General features: G+C 44.2%; 1 pseudogene across 1 annotated transcript in view; it reads left to right on the top strand.

Annotated features, from left to right (window-relative positions):
- The first annotated feature begins 620 nt into the window (after positions 1–620).
- Positions 621–18,083, top strand: part of LOC147703554 (up-regulator of cell proliferation pseudogene) — a 165,969-nt pseudogene continuing 148,506 nt past the window's right edge. The window contains exon 1 of the transcript XR_015297374.1: positions 621–663. The product of XR_015297374.1 is annotated as an up-regulator of cell proliferation pseudogene (transcript). The remainder of the gene's footprint in view (positions 664–18,083) is intronic.

The following is an 18,083-nucleotide window of genomic DNA, read 5'->3' as shown; positions in this document are numbered from 1 at the left end:
TGAAGTCTTGTTGCAAGCACAACACAACTCCGGCAATGCTCTAGGCGGCCTATACTTATTGTGCTGCGTCCCTCCTTACACCTGCACCAAGCAGGCGTAGGGTTTTCACGCAGTGGTGTCCTTGAAGTGGCGCAGTGAAATCTTGTAGATTTCACAGCATCACTTCTACGTGGCTTTTTACGCGGGAACGCCCACCCTACATACTTTATACCGGACACAGGTATAATGTGGCGCAGGGCTTTACAACATGACTCATCTCCTTAGATGCGTCACGTTGTAAATGGGCGGCAATGTGGTGCATTGTTTACGTCACCGCTGCGTCACAAAAGTAACACAACGCGGCGCAAAAGTGCTGCAAGATGCTCATAAATCTGCCCCTGAGTGTTTTTCAAATGCTGAGTAAGATGCTCTGACACAGCTGGTTGAGCCAGCACTTGTATTTCAGCATTCCCTTAAAAAGACTTCAAATTCATGAGGTTTTTTTCCATTATAAAAGAGTACTCTCTGATTTGTGCAATTAGGTGTTGATTATGCTTATATATTATTGTGATCTGCAATACGCATGGTACATAATGTTCTCTAACCTGTCTCTGTCTTGTAGTGAGAAGTGAGTGTTCGGGATGGCATCTTCTTCAAGTGGAGGTTCAGCTAAAGAACTAAATGGTAAGTATTAGAGCCAGTTTATTTGATTTTGCGGTTGGCTGGAGTCAGCAGGAGTCCTTCTGGGTCCAGATCCTCAATAATTGCCTAGAAAGGCAATTAAAACTGAGCACAGTTTTCAATGACTGGCCCAACAAGATGGTAACCAAGGTTTGAAGCTCCAGCAAAACTTCAGGAATCTCTGTCTTGCTGGAACAACAACCCCACAGTGTATAACATCCTGGGAAAAGGAGTCCCAGCTTCAGAAGCACTTTAAGCCTTCTGAAAACCAGCTTCCACAACCAAGAGCAGGCCCTGCTTCTATGCCCATAACTCTATCACCTAAGTCTACCTTCGAGGCCTTTCATACTCATTATGGTGAATGGTATTAAAAAGTAAAATAAAAAGGTCAGCCTGATAGGGCTATAAACTACTGAATATCAAGATCTAGTAGATGTAGAAAGAGTAACAAGAGTCTCAGGGAACTGAGCCATGACTGTACTCTCCTTTCACAATTGCAGTCTTGGCGGTGGCATTTCTAGTTTCTGTGGATTTAGGGTTTGGATCTTGAAGATGCAGATATTTGGTGATACACCAATTTTTACCTTCATCTTTGAAGATGTTGGCTATCTATGGTACATGGCTCAAGTAACCATGATGACTTTGTACTGTAGGTGCTGAAATTGATTTTTGGTAAAATATCTGGATCGTACCTGTATGTATGTATGTATGTATGTATGTATGTATGTATGTATGTATGTATGTATGTATGTATGTATGTGTGTATGTGTGTATGTTTGTATGTATGTTTGTATTTACATATTTATGTGGTATTTCTAAAGTGCAAACCTATCCAAAAGGCAGCAGAGCTCTGAGCAAGGTCAAAGACAAACATAAGGCCAATGAGCGATAGGAAAGGTAACTGGTTAGTGGACAGTAAATGCATTGTGATGCAGTATACTTTAAAGTGGTGTGTCTACAATTCTTCCATAAATTAGAGCATCTTTGGGGTGATCCTGGTAGATATGGGGATTATTTCAGATCTTGGGTGCATAGATGGAAAAGGCATGTTGCCTTGATTATCCTTTTTTATATTCATATTCTGCAGTCTGATGGTGTCCTGGCTGCGGGATTGTGATACAAGCAATAAACAAGTAACATTCCCAACACCAAATGACCCAAATGATCATATCTTTCTCCGTTTTTCCTCCTGCTGAAAGCAGTGGCGTAACGAAACTTGAGGGGTCCCCCCTGCAAAGCACAATTAGGAGGCCCCCCTCCGCGACTCAGCGCAACACCTACCACCGTCCACCAATTAGTTATCGCTAATATGCATCTCACATGGGAGTCACGGAGGGCCACGAGAAGGGTGCGCAGGGTTTTTTTACAAGGTCTTTATGGCTGTACAAATGAGCTGTGCCCCTAACCCAATAGAATGTGCATGGCATGTGAAATGTCACCCTCTTACAAACAAAGATGTTAAAACAATAAATCTTGTTCCTTAAACACAAAGAGTGTATTGTGTGTGAGTGCACATCAAAATAAATGCACAGAGGTTTGTTTACACGACCCTCGGCAGACGTGATTATAATGAGTGATTACGTGTGTCTGGCCATGCAGGTTATACGGCGAACATAGGATCCTCATCAGCTAATTCGGACGCTGATCATCGCTTCTCATGTTTAAACCACTCTATCTACGATCTTAATCCCAGCTCGAACGTTACAGAGTAACCGTGTTATTTTAGGATTGTTTCACTCAGCGCGCACCACACGTGTTGTTTTGCAATGTTATCCAGTTTGCACGATCCCATGGTGCATATGTAGGACACCTGAAGGGTTGTGTTAGGACTCTACACAGTGTAAGAGGGCAGCTGCAGGGGCCCACGTGCAACTGGAGGCACCTGATGCAACAGGTGCTCGGCTGACACAAGTACTGTAAATGCAGCGGTGAAAACTGCTCTAAGTGCCACCGCTGCAAGTGCAGGTTGCCCCAAGCTTCCCGATGTAGTGTGCTGCGAAGTACTAACTGGTAGGGCATCTTGTGCTATAAGTTGTGTAAGTGCCTGGAGCAGTGCCCTTGTGCCCACTCTTGCAAGCACAGTCAAGTACTCATGCTGCAGGTTGGTGTGAGCTATCCTCCTGCATGAACCCTGACACTTAACAGGGGAGGTTGCTGTTATTGCTGGAGGCAGGCATGGGCGTCCGCAGACATTTTTACAGGGGGGGCAAAATGTTAACGTTATCACCATCCTCCGACATGATGTGTGCCAGGTGTGGCACAAAACACACTGGTGCGCAGAACTGAGATAGACTCAATTAAATGCCAGGAATCCAGGACATGTGACTGACCCAGCCACAGGCCAACAAACACCGCCTGTAGGGAAAATGCTAAACTATCTGAGAATGTGCTTTATCTCCGCCTGCTAGGTGTGCAGACTTCCGGATCCTCGATCCAACACCAATCAAGGCTGTCTTCAGCACGATTCGATTTTTATCAGAATACTTTAAAACAGCCTATGATTAAAGCACCAGATTAAATATACTGTATGCACAGTGTATGTTAGGGACTATTTGTAGCACATATATTTACCAGTATTGGCTTCTTGGTGCTAGAATTCATGATAACATTTATCCAAAGTTAAAGCACAACGTCAAAGTTAGTAAGAAATAATGCAGCAATCACACACACTAGTGATTCGCCAATGGGTGCTCCCTTTACTAGAATTCCCCGGGCATTGCTAAATTTTACACACATTCAATTAATTTATACAAAATAAAATGTATAGGTCCAAATGTTAGCTATGTTTTTGAAAAGAAACTTAGTCACTATACGTGTAGTCAATGTCAAACTGACAACGTGCACACGTTTAGGGATACAATAATGGCCAGCTCCATTATGCGGAAGCTCGGCACCGTAAATGTGTGGCAAATGCGGCACCCGCAGCGGCGGCACATCACAGGTCCAGGGATGCTAAGTCTTACACAGCGGTCGAAGTGGGAAAAAAAAAGTAGGGGAACAGTGAGCGGAGAATCAGAGGGCGGGAATAACCCAAGGATTGGACTTTGGTTGGAGCCAGAGGTGGGGCCAGAATGTGCTGACATCCACATTTTTAGTATTTGTTTGGCATTTCACTGCCCAGTTTAATCAACCAATGGATACACATGATTATTTAAGGTTACACTGAGTTATTGACATTAAAATATATTCACAAAGTGGGAAATGCTTCTAATCACAGAATGTACCGAATACGATATAATGTGGAAACACAAGCCATTTGTCTCCGAGCCATGGAGTTTCTGTCATCAGCACTTCTCCCTTTTCCACAACAGCAGTTCAAACATGAATGGCAAAATATCCTAGTTTGCAAAGGTTTTCTCTAAAATTATGGCTCTGCCATATTTGCCTCATAATGCAAGATCTGCTGCATAATCTGACCATTTAAACTAATAAATTGTTTGTAGCTCAAACATATCAAAAGTTAATATAAAATGTGACTTTTGTTGCTGCGGAGTGGATGGCCTATTGCACAGGTTGACTGGTCACCTTTCTCACTGCTGCGTTTGTATGTTACACTTGTACTAATAAGGCACAATCTTTCCAGAGACTGTTAGCATGTGTACACATGTCAAAATAATAAAATATCTGAAAATATGCTGCAGCCTTTTTTTAATGCATAATTTAATCAACACTACCGCATAATGTTGTCATCCTTTGCTGCAAAATTAATTCCAGTGGCCCCACAGCAGGCAGCACATGTTAAAAGTGCTTGTGAATGAAGCAGGGAGTCTGTGAAGTTTGCGAACTTAGTTTGGTGTGCGTGCAAATCCTGCATTGCCAATCTCTGGTGAGTTGCAGCTACTACTTCTGAAACAAGGCCAATGGAGGTACCTATGGGTGAGGCAGACTGGCCTCAAGGGCAGGGCCAGCCATAGCACTGGTGGTGTCCTGTGCATTAATGTTTCTTATTGCCCCCCAATGACCATCTCTGCCATGGATTCCTTCACTGCCACCCTTTAACTATGCCCCCCAAGTCTCCATAACCACTCTCTCTCAGATGCATTTATTTTGATTCACAGCGCCACTCATACCATTGTAGGGTGTCGGAGCACTTTACATCACACACATTAAACAGAGACAATCAATATGTGTGTAAATCACTGTTTAGAAAATGTTACATAAGACTAAGGACTACAAGGTGTAGGAGTCACATGAGAACCATACTAGTAGCCCGTATAGTTTTATAGTGATTGGTCTGGAGAAACACAATACCCAGAATTTAAAACGTAATACCATGGTTGGGGGTTCTCCTTAATAATCAGAATTGATTTCTGTCCAAAAGAACACTTTTTGTGACATTAGGACAATCAAAGACTGGGGGTGGGGGGAGGGCGGGGGATGAACATAACGCTCTAATTTATACCTTGCAGTTTGTATGCAGCTCTTAGATGACAGTTAATAGCTCACTGTTCTAAGTTAGGATTTTAACTTATAAATTGCAAGTAACAAAAGGATCTCTCTGACAAAAGCAGTTGCCTACTGACCTATTTACATTATGTGCACTTAGTGAACTGCATGGCGCATGTTCTTTGCAGCCGGTACATTAACCCTCTGAGCTACCTTTCCATGAGTCAAAACTTCCACTAGACAAAATTCTGATCTCTCTCTAGGAAGAACATTAATCACAAGAGTCATCATGACATGTTTTTTGTTGCCGAAAATTGCTGGAGGCCAGGAAGGAGGCAGTAAGCGTTTTTAAAACCATAATATACTTGCAAACATGATGCCTCCACCTAAAGTCAGCACCCGGTGCGGTCACACTGGTTGCACCGCCCTAGAGCTGGCCCTTCCCAAGGGTCCTGTGACCTCCGTGACTGTTGTTCTAGGGTGTGCTGCTTCATAGACCTGCCCGCAAGACTGGAGGTGAACTTCAGCATGGATAGTGGTGGACAAGCCTTGAAGGTTAACCTACACTTGTCATGCAAGGGTCCACCTGCTGGTGCGAAGACACCAGCACTTCTAAGGTGTTGCGAAGCCTTCTAAGGTCTAGCATGTGATTGTGCTCTCGAAGGAGAGTGGTCTGGTGGACTGGTTATTAAGGCTGAACCTGGTTCCCAGTTCCAAAATTCAGCAGCTATGACCATAGTGCCACATCCTTTCCCTCACTGAACACCGTACTGTCCCACTGAGATAAACTCCCACTGTCTTCAACTACAACCCTGGATGCGGCTCAATTTAAATTACGCACTAGACAAGTGCAATATGCGGCCTACAAAAAAAAAAAAAGTAACAACATCCTGGAAAAAGCAAACACTTATAGGGAATGCAAAATTTAGCAAACCATGGGAAATGTAAGCAGGAACAACATGGCTACCTTAATGCTTTTACGCTCACTATTCAGAAATCAGTGAGTGCTTTTGCCTGAAAAGTTAATGACACGACTACAGGGCCCTGAATGTCCATTGCTTATATCCTTTCAAAACGTAAGCAGGATGGTAAAAAGACCACTCCCCTGGACGCAGAGCCGCAGCACATATTTTGTTTTCCAACCTACACATTGCAGTACCTCCAGGATTGGTGCACTAGTTCCAAGTTCAGGGAAAACAAAGACAAGAAAACAAAAATAGCGCTTAATTGGCAAACTCTGTAAAAGTGGCGCTAATGTGTTTCAGTGTGAATAAAATCAGTTTGGCAGTTTGCTACCACTCTGTCTTACTTTATTTAGTTATTTATCTATTTTTCATATTTTGAGCCTTGTATTCCCAATGCTGCACTTAAAATGTCAGAAAAATACGACATTTCAGCAAAAGCATCTTTCTTTTTTGGATCCATTTCACAGGGAAGCAAATAAAAGAAAGGAGAAGAAAGAGAGTGAGAACCCCGTCTTGAAGTCACAGTTTTCATGGGCGTCTGCAGGGGGGCAAGGAGGGTCGCTCCAGGGGGGGGCAAGCGCCCCTCCTTGCCCCCCCCTGCGGACGCCCATAGAAGCAGGCATTCTCTCGGGTTTTGGGGGCGCGCCCTGGTAATTCTGACTTTTAGGCATCCTTTCCACCAAACCTCCCTGCAAGCAATTAATAAAATTTGTACGACTGCCAGTAAGTAGGGTGACCAACCATCCGTAAATTTCACAGACTCTGTAAATTAGCCCTTCTGCCCGTTGTCCGTGATGAATGTCTTAACGGACAGCATTTGTCCGTAATTTTAGCTTGTCAGATAAATACCATAAGTTATTTTCCACAATTTAGATTCCCTAGCTGAAGTGCAGGGGAGTCTCCTGTGCTGCATTCAGGAGGGAGGGTCAGACGGCTGAAAGAAATAAGCCCAGGGTGTCTGCTTCCCCAAAGAAATGGAAATGTGTGTAATTGGTTACTTGGCAAATGTAAAGGCTGCTTGGGAGGCGCTAATTGCTAGAAGCCTTGGAGCTTCCTGATGACAATATATTTTCAGAGTTCATGAACTCCACAAATTATTGAAAGACCAGTAGATTAGGGCAGAGCAAACCATGGTAGAGGAGTTCAAGACACACAGAGAAGCACACTGCAAACTTGAGAACGAAAAGGGCATAGAGATCGAATAGCTTAAAACCAGGTGATGTGTAATTTATTTTCAACTTCTGTATGGAAAGCAATGAGATAGCCACCTAGATATTTGGCAAAGAGCATATGGTCCTCTAACTTTATATTTTCTACTTTATGAAATAGCATGCAAAAGCGTACAATAGCACTGTAAACTATAAGATGACACAGTGAGTCAAATTCCCGTTGGTGACTTCCATATATCCTATAGCACACAGATCTGAATCCTGCCAGGGCTCGTTCAGCTATTCATCCTTCCAAGTCTGATAAACTGATTACATTTCAGTTGGGCTAAAATAAACCAGGTAAATAGGAAGTTATTCTTGTTATATGTTCCTCCGTCTTTAGCCACACTGTTGACAGAGAAACACTTGGTTTGATGCTAATGCCTCTGTCTGCCTAAAAAAAGAAGACCCGAAAAACTTCATGGCATTTACATATATCTGACATAGGGTGCTAGGTTTCATAAAGATTATTCCATCTGCATCTTGACTGACCTCCAGTAATACGATTCCAGTACTTAAAACGTAGACTAATGGGTCTTTCTTGAAGTAGTTGCAAAAATTCTTAGAATCTAAGTCACCGAAAAGCGGAATACATGGGCATGATGATCAAAGCCAGCAACAAATCCCAACGCATATCGCCTTTTGTGTCCGTTTAATTTTGTTTTGGGTCAGACCTTAAGCCATGTGCTAATGTCATGTTGAGGCACTTTTGACCGGAAGGTAGAATGAGTTGCCAGAATTATATGAAACCCCTGGCCCGGACTGTGATCCCAATTAAATAACTTTGGATTATTATATACAAAATGCTCAATGCAGATATTTTGGGGGATGATAAAAATGCAACAGCAAGATTGTTGCCCGGTAGCATTCATTGTTGAACGCATGTTTTTATTTTTTTTATTTTTGTCCTCATTTGCCTTAACCTCTTTTCAAGAGACGCCAACCACCTTGCGTGTCCTACCCTGAGAGACAAAGATTTTGATTATCTCCCATACCAAGACACGATTGACATATTGGTGGAAGAAGAATCCAGAGGAACAAGAGGGGGGAAAGGGTGTGGGCTAGCAATTACTCCATCAAGGTATTTTCCAACCTGTTGGACCGTTACAGTATCCGAGGGGACCAACAACCCAAGGTCCATGGAGTGTTGTAGGCATAAACATAGGACCGGGGAAAATAAAAAAAAACCCAAAAACCAACAAAAAAAACCCCCGGAACCCTATCTCCACTGAACCAATAAATCCCAAAAAGCCAAGTTACGTTTACTACATAGTCTGGCCAAGTCCACCTTAGATGTTTCATATAGGGACATCAGCCAGCCTGAGTGTGATGGTGCCGTTGTTTCAACCCAAAATTGACAAATTTGCCTTCTGGCCAGAAGATTTGCCTAAAATAAGAAAGCCCTTGCCTGACCAGTGATGCTAGCATCCAAGCAGAAAATTATTAGTGGCAGAGTGATAGACAATGATGTATTAAGGATAGAGTCCAATGATGATTTCGCTTCTTCCCAGAACCGGCAGATGGAAGGGCAGTCCTTAAACATGTGTACGTCAGATGCTTTGGGGAGATTACATTTGTTACATCTTTTTCCTGGCTGGAATTTTGAAAGCCTTAGAGGGGAGAGGTAAGCCAGATGTGCCGTGAACAGATGGTTACGCCTCAACCATTCCGGTTTAACGGTTTATAGAGGAGAGTAAAAGATTTTATCCATATCTCCTCGCACTGAAAGCCTAGCTCTTCCCCCCACAGCTCATCAGGTAGGGTAAACTCCCCATCAACCTCTTCCAGCAAACTCCAGTACCACAAAGCTACCTCTTTACCTCCCCCTTGCCTCTCTACCAACTGCTGTTCCAGGTTTCTAACTTTCCCCAGAAGAGCACCTTTCCTACACAGGGCCCTGGCCCAGCTATCGAGCTGCATATGCTTAAATGTGGATAATCCAGGGCCTACCCTATCCCGTAACTCTTCCCATGCCATCATAGACCCTCCTGCCAACAGGTCTCCCCATCTTACAATCCCAGCATCCTTCACAGGAGTCGACAAACTGTCCTTTAAACATAACGGTAAACCTGGGGAATTCCACATTGGCGCAAAGTTTGAGAAATAGGAAAGCCCTAATCTCTTTCTAATCTGTGCCCAGGCTTTAGCCAAGGATTGAAGAATTTTTAACTTAACTTTTTTGAAAGATTTCTGGCCCCCGAATTTAAACAGAAATCCGTCAATTGGTAGGTCCGCCCCAACTAGCATGGATTGAAACATTGTCCCTATTAATAGACTGGATGTTGTTTTCAAAAGCATTCTAGAGTGGGACAACTGAAAAGCCCATGCATAGTACTGTAAGTCAGGTAGTGCCAGCCCTCCCTTTTCCCTCCTCCTCCTCAACTTCTTCCATGCCAATCTAGTGGCTTTATAGTTCCAGATAAAGGATTTAATCTCTCGCTGACATTTATCCAGCTGTTTAGCATCAAAGGCCAAGGGGATGGTGTTAAAGATAAATGTAAATTTGGGAAGGATAGCCATCTTTACTAAACTTATCCTCCCCAGTATGGTAAGTGGAAGGTGAACTCAAGATTTTAATAGCTTCCGACATTCGTTATAAACCTGGTCTAGTTTGTTTTGCACAATATTTCCAACTTCTTGGTTAACCCGGATTTCAAGATATCGCATGGAGGAGATCACATCCAGTTGTATGTTAGCAATGTTCCATGCCATTATTTCTGTTTTACTGGTGTTAATCTCGTACCCCGAAATCCACCCAAACTCCTCCGCCCTCTTGATAACAGTGGGAAATGATAGATCCGGGTCAGACGTGAAGATGAGGATATCGTCTGCATAGAGTGCTACCCGCCTATCCCACCCCTCGAATTTGAAAGGAGGGATGTTAACCTCTTCTCTCAAAACCTGAGCGAACGGGTCAATGTACAAATTGAAGAGGAGGGGAGAGAGCGGGCAGCCCTGCCTAGTGCCCCTCATAATTTTAAAGGGTTCTGTCAGGACACCATTAATTAACAACCTAGCCGATGGGGCCCCATACATGAGAGTGATAACTCGACAGAAATCCTCTCCAAATTTAAATTTTTTCAGAACTGCGGCCAGATAGGGCCAATTGACCCTATCGAAGGCTTTTGTTGCGTCTAAAGTGAGGGTTGCCAGAGGAAGAGAGAATGCGGAGTCGATGTTTATAGCTCCCACCAAATCGTGCGTAAGATCAGCTAACTGACGCCCTTTAATGAACCCTTTCTGGACTTGATGTACAATTGAGCCAATTACCCTCCCAATCTAGTTGACATGATAGTTGCAAAGATTTTATAATCGCTGTTCAGGAGCGAAATTGTCCGGTAGGATCCGCACTCAGTCGGTTCTTTCCCTGGCTTAGGGATCAAAACGATAGTCGCTTCACTCCAAGACTTTGGGGGAGCCTCCCCTTTCATGAGAATCCCATTAAAAAGGGCCGTCAGTGTTGGAACAATGGCTACACCTAAAACACGATATAACTCTCCTGGTAGGCCATCAGGGCCAGCCGCCTTCCCTCGCTTAAGTTGTCCTATGGCTTTGCTCACGTCTGCCTCTGATATTTCCATCTCCAAACGGTTGCTTTGCACTATTGAGAGAGTCGGCGGAGAGATCATATCAAGCCATAAATCCCTTGCCACATGGTCGTTGGTAATGTCCTCTTTATAAATCCCCTCGAAAAAATCCAGAAAAGCGCTCCCGATATCTGAATTAGAAATCCTGGAAGCAGCCTCCCCTTCCAATTTTATTTCTCTGATGTAATTTTGAGCTTGGTCAGCTTTAACTTTCCAGGCCAAAACCCTACCTGCCGCTTCCCCAAATTCAAAATGGGAGATCTTACTTGCCTCCCATCTATTAGCCAACCTTTCTTGTAAGATGTTCTCCAGCTGTTTTTTCAGGTCGGCCAGCTTCCTTTGTTCGTCTGTTGAGCCCATGGAGGTGCCGAGCTTTTGCTCGATTAAATTCATCTCCAGCTCCAGAGTTTTTGTCTTCTCCCTATATGTCTTCCGCCTATGGGAGGCTCTGTTGGTTATACACCCTCTCAAAAAAGCTTTCAGGGCATCCCACACCGTGGCTATAACAGCAGATTCGAGATTAATCTCCAAAAATAGTTTGGACTCTGCTAAAAGAAAACTGATTTCATCGTCCTCTAATAGAATGGTCCGATCAAAGGACCACGACGCATGTCTAATCTGCTGGTCAGATCTTAAAGTGAACAAAATAGCTGAGTGGTCAGAAAGATGGGAGGGGAGATATGCTATCGCCGTCAATGAGTCTTTAAGACAATAGCTAAACAAAGCATAATCGATTCTCGATTTATGCTTATATTTAAGGTTCTGAAAAGAACCCCCCAATTTATTGCCTACCCTTTTCCTCCATAGATCCCCTAGACCCAGCTGTGTCATTATTGCTACAAGGGTTTGCCTTGATTTACAGAGTGTGCAGGCTCTAGATTTAGGGGATTTATCTAATTTAGGGTTAAGTACAATATTAAAATCGCCCACCCAAATTACGGGGTCTTGGGAAGTTACCAGATGATTCCTGATAATGTCCAAGTAAGACGGATCACCTTGGTTTGGACCATAATAGTCCACCAATGTACAAATCCAACCATCTACCGAGATTCTTAGTTGGAGCCATCTCCCACTATGATCCTCTTTATAGTCTAGTACCTGGCTTTTGCTGATTTTTTTTAAAAATAAAGAGGATCCCTCTGATATTTGCATTGTGGTCTGTACATATGAATTTATCAATCCATCTCTGCTTTTTTAATATTTCGGTGGCTTCTGCGTTGAGTTGATGTGTCTCCTGTATGACAATGATCTGCGCGGGGGAATCTCTCAAATATTGGAGAATTCGTTGTCTTCTACTCCTCACGCGCAGACCATTGACATTCCAGGATAAATATTGAATGGAAGTCATGTCATTGCTTCCCTCTCCCTCACCTTTACACCGCCCCTCCCATGATTCCAGAATCCTGGACCCCTCGACCACACAATCTGACAACACTGAGTCTGGATAAATACACTACCAGGGCACACAAAAAACTTAAAAAGGACTGACATATGAGGATTAAAAAAAAAACAATTCTCCCCCCCCACCCAAAGTGACCCCACCCGTACCCCCCCCTGGAAAACCCTCCCACACTTACTCTGGCCTGATGTGTAGACAGATTTACGTCCTCTAACAGCCCCCCCTCCTACACTGCTTACACTGATAGGCCAATAAAAATACCTACTAGAGAAGACGACTACTAGAAACGTAACTGATATTGAAGAGAAACCATTTTGTTTTCTTTTCCTTTTGTAGATACTTTTATTTTTACCCCCACTTTGTGTTATTCATTTTTTTTTCTCTATTTCTTTTATTCTTTTTTTTCCTCCTTTTTCCCATTATCTCTCTTTCCCACTTATCAATAAAATTTGGGAATTATAGCCTTAACCTGAATCTCTTAGGCCTAAAATAGGTTACATAGTGCAGATGGTGCCAAGAACTTTATTATATTAGTTTCCCCCCGCGAATGATCCCCAATAGATATCAACAATTCGTCGGCCTCAAGAGGAGATCGAATATTGTGCATTTTATTGTTATACATTACCCGCAGAAACGCAGGGAACCTCATCTGCACCGTTGCACCAAAAGATCTAAACTTGACCATTCTTTGACCAAGTTCCCACTGTCGATCTAGTGTGGATTTAGAGAGGTCCGACCGTACCTCAAAGGGAAAATCAGGACCCTTTAACGTTTTTTCTTTCAGTGCGAGGTTTAGGATTTTTTCCTTTAGGGTGTATGTAAGGAAGTTAATCAAGACCTTTTTGGGTTTAGTTCTGCCAGGGTTTAAACGGATGGGATCCCGATGTATCTGCTGTATATCTTTCTGTAGAACGTCGGCTGCCTCTTCAAGATTTAGGGAGTCAATCAGTAATGTAACCACATAGGCCTTAATGCCCCCCCCTTTCTTTCCCTCCGGGACCTTCAGGAGTCGAAGATTGTTCTGCCGTGAATAATTTTCCAGTGATTCAATCTTCTCCCGCATGAAATCCCCCTCTCTCCTTAGATTTAGAATTTTTGTCTCAGCTATCCCTAGGTTGACCTTCAATGACCCAACAGAGCCCTCAAGAACCTCTGTTCTTTCGCAGAGACCGTCTACTTTCCTCTCGAGGATCTCACACGCAGCCCTTATCTCATTCTGTTTTGATTTAGAGACCAAAAAGTCACACCTTATCTCCTCCCTCATTGATGTTATGAGGGCCTCGAGCGAATTTCCAACCTCATTTTCTCCTTCTTCTGTGTCACCAATCTCCCCCAGCACTACCCGCAGAACTAGTACATGTCCCGGCCCCAGGAGCAACATCAGGTGGCCTCGTATCACCTACTTTACAATTAATTGCCACCTCGTCCTGCACAGCTAGTACTTGCTCACTGACAGCAGCGACTACAGCTGCAGCTTCAGGGAGAAGAGAAAGCTCAGCCATACCTGACTCTAAAGTAGAAGTGGGCTCAGTAGGTTTAGTTGGTAAACTATCTAATACCTAGGGTAGTGCTTTAAAGAAGGAACGCAATAAAGGGGTAATGCGTACTGCACTACTCTGTGGATGCTTGTTATTAGCCCCTCTCTGAGAACTACCACTTATTTTAGTGCTTTTGCTTGCCTCCTTACTCCTGGCCCCCAGGTTATCAACCGTACTTTCCCTAGTTCTATTGGCCTCAGCCTCCACCACAACCCCCCTATCTACTGCTGAGCCTCTCTTCGTCCATACCTCCACCCTAGTTGCACTTTCTGGGTCCTGTTTGTTTTTTCCACTTTTGTATCCTTTCCCCTGTTTTTTACTTATTGGAGCCTGCCTCCTGTTTGTGAGCTTGCTGGTGTTAGAACGAGGAGTCCCTGCACCCTTCCCCAGCCCCCCGACCTTACTTCCAGTGTCCACAGCCAAACCTCCAGGGACCTCGGAACTTTCCGGATTCAGCTCCCCAGGCTCTGCTTCCTTGCCGAGAATCCTGTCTGCAGGGGTCTCTGCAGGGGTCGTGGGGAAAACGCTAGAAAAAAATGAATGGAATCTGTCAGCCGCGCCTCCTCTATTACTGCTGGATTTCCCTCTGAGGAGCCCGTGAGCCGCCGCCGTGCGGCCGCGCCTCAGCTCCACGCTGCACGCCTCCACTGCAGCAAGGAGGCGGGGAAGGGGTCGCGGGTCCGCGACCAAGCACATCGATGATTTTAACAAAAGCAGGTAAGGGGAGCCGAGCCACAACTTTTTTCGCAGAGTTTTATTCCTCCCTCATTTCCCTTTTAGATCCGTTTCTCACAACATAACTCGCCGGAAAAACGCCAAAAAATGCCGGCAGTGCAGCAGTGTATCGGAGAACTGTTAGGACGCACGCACCGCTCTAGCCTGCGGCCGCCATGTTTCCCCTGTTAGTAATATTTATTGTTCTGAGCAGTCGCATATCCTCTGAGTAGGTGCCGCAGGCCATTGTTGAATGCATGTTGCTATAATTTGAAAATAGCTGGTTGCCACATCGTGTGGGTAATGAAATTTGGTTAATGTGGGCCTGCTGGCGGGGGAATTATCACAGCGTCAACACTCCACCCCCACAGGTTTCAGTCTCTGATGTTATATAATCATTGACAACATGGCTTATACTTAATAGAGAGTTCATGTATATTCCATACAATGAAATAAATATCATATATAATGACATGCCCTTTGTGGTGAGGGGTGATATGTCCTTTTTGTTGAAGGGTCATAAGCGGCACATAAATCCTAGCCCCTTACAGTTCACTGCCGCTGACTTAGGGTGGCACTCATCCTGAAAGGCTGCCTTGGACTCGCAGCACTCTCTGGCCTTTTCCTCATATATCCTCTTTTGTATCCCTCCCCTGGCATAGTCAGTGCTTGTCATGAGAGAAGTTCACAGTAGTTCACAAAGCTTTTCTATCCTGCTCTTTCAGCCGATTACTCACATTGAAAAAGATTTCTAAGGCTGCTGGAGCCTTAGAAATATGTGTGTTTTTTCGACAGCTCTTGTGGACCTTTGTCAAGCCAGAATGGCAATAGGTTGGCCTGGGCGATCAAACCAGTAGTGCGCCCTGTGTCAGACAAAACAACCATTGGGCTACAAAGACTTTAATTCCCTCTCTCGTCTCTCAGTTGGAATTCATGGGCTTGTGATGCCATTCTGGAGTTCATCCTCATTTGAATTATTTACTTGTCCTTACTAAGGCCATTTACTTCTTGAGGAGGATCAGTTTATTCCTCTGATGGCCACTCTTTCCTCCAAGTCAGTTTCCCTGCTAAGTAAGCATACCCAAGGGACATATATCAAGGGTGACAGACAGATGCACGGCACGGGGACTCTGAATACTGTGACTAAAACAATAGATATCACGCTCTGGCTGGCATTACAAGAATAAAATGTGATCTGGGTACTGCAATACATAGTGTATTGCTTGAGGAGGGACATAAACTTTTTTGGGTTGTCCACTTACTTAAATACTATTGCGCGACCTCCTCTGATGTGTCTGTAAAACATACTTTTTGTCCTGAATTTTGACCTTCTGTCCTGAATTTTGACCCTTTGTCCAGAATTTTTACTCACAATCTTGAGTTGGTCACCCTACCAGTAAGTCACAGCCAGAAGTTGTGTTTTTAATCCGTCTTGGACAGCAGACTGGCACTTCTCCTTTCAAGGCTGACTCTCCGTCCAGAGCACCCACACAGTTTCTTGAGAAAGAGGATGCTGAGAGCTGGGAAGACGTCTTTATATTCTAAATTAGACACAAAAGTTTACAACGCTGCAACCCAGCTAAGTTCCTACCTGTGCTAGGGAAAACAGACGACAAATTGTCTCCCATCCTAGTTCATTTAACCAATTATTGGATGTTGTATGTACTGACAGTATCTATCGTGTTCTTCTTCTTGAAATACTCGTTTTTATTTCATGTCCATAATTGTAGTTGGATATATGAAATTATTTTAATTATAAGTGGACTAACACATCTGCAAACAATGACTCGAAACAAGGAGAGCCAAGGGCTGGACCAGTTTGATTCCCAGTGCCAGTGCTAGCAACGCAGCCCGATAGCACCCAGGGCCAGAATACGTTTTTTAGAAATATATGTTCGAGGCATATGAGCTGCAGATCGTACACTTTTGCAATAGATCGCCACCTGGTGTTGGGCTCGGATGATTGCAGGTTGTTGTCTTCTTGGAAGAAGTCTTTGTAGTCACGAGATAGGTGACTCCTCCCTTGGACAATACTGCGCATGGTCATCGACTCCATCCTCAGATTGTTTTTTTCCGCCACTGGGCTCTGATGAAAGTTTTCCGCTCCGGCTAGAAAATACTTTTTCAGCAACTTCGAAGCATAAAACTTTATATAAACTTTTTCAACATCGAATAGACTTTTCGACATCACCAGCTACATTCCGTGGCGTTGACGCGGGCCTTTGGGCCTATCGGCGCCGTACGGCCTACGCCTCATGGACAGAACTCCATTCAAGAGATGCCCGGTATGTCGAGCAAAATTCCCTCATAGCGACCATCACGAGGTCTACAACCTCTGTCTATCGCCGGAACACGACGAGTCGACCTGCACAGCCTGTGCATCCTTACGATCGAAGAAGACCATTCGGGATCGGAGGGCCCGTCGACAAGAGATGAGGAGATCAGCGCCAGCACCGGAGGCCATCTTTGAGGAGGAGATCGTCGGAGAAGACGTCTCCGGGGACAAGGATCCACTCGAAGATATCTCTCAGGACGAGGCTCCACTCATCGCCGAGGAAGACTCGCCTGATCTCCAGATCATACCGGGGGCAGAGGACTCAGATGACTGGATTCCATCTCAGCAGCCCGTGAGTACTTCTGCCCCTGCACAACATACACTACCCAAGCCAAAGGCAGCGGTCGGCACCAATGTTCCCTCCAATTCTTTCCCTCTGTGTGCGGCAGTGTAGGGTCTCTGTGCGCTGCAGCCATGGCTATGTGCGCCAGGAACTAGACCTCGCGTGTGGGTTCATTGCCAAATGTCACTCCAAACTTTTGCTTAAAAAAGTGAATAGATGGTGCATTTCCACAAATACAGCACCTCGTTAAGGGTCTTAAGGCAGGTTTGCAATTTGGATACACACACCATGACATGAATTGGTGACACAGGCAAGTACACTTCGAGTTCAGAAAAGCACAAGACTCCAATGGTGGTAAGATTTTACTGCTGTAGGTGTAATGTTACTTGTTGTATTATAAATCTGGATGCAAAGACAAAAAGATGCAGCAAAATACCAATTTCCACTCTTGCCTGTCTCTGCTTTCTCCTTTTGTGCCTGTTTTCCTATCTTTCTCTTCCTTCTTCTTTCCAGTTGGTGTGTTTCTCTCTCTCTTGTTGGCGGTCAATATGGGATGAGAAAAAAGAAATGCCAGTCCCCAAAAAACGAGTGAGGGTGAGACCACCGGCGCAAATTAACCACTGGGCACATGTAACGAAGAAAAACTTGTAAAATGTAATATGTATTATCATCTTCCTTTAAAGACAGTGAAGGGTTGTAGTGACAGGATAGTAAATTATGGAGCCCCAAGAAAGAGGAGTTTGGACGTCACCTAAATCCTGCGATGGCTTTGTAGCACCACAAGACAACATGGATAAAAATCTGTAGTTTCCATTGGTTGAAATGTTTAAGTAACAAAAATACAAGTGGGACGCTCAAATGGTAGTTTAATGCCCCCAGAAAACACGTGGTTATGTCAGGTGGCTAGCTTGTTTTACTATGGCATGAAACTGATGTGGTATCAAACGTATATCAAAAGCAGTAAGTTGCAAACAATTGGTAGTTAACAGGGGCAAAAAAAAAAAAGAT

The sequence above is a fragment of the Lissotriton vulgaris genome, chromosome 7 (assembly GCF_964263255.1).
Source record: "Lissotriton vulgaris chromosome 7, aLisVul1.2, whole genome shotgun sequence".
Taxonomy (NCBI): Eukaryota; Metazoa; Chordata; class Amphibia; order Caudata; family Salamandridae; genus Lissotriton; species Lissotriton vulgaris.
This window is presented reverse-complemented; position numbering and strand designations above follow the sequence as displayed.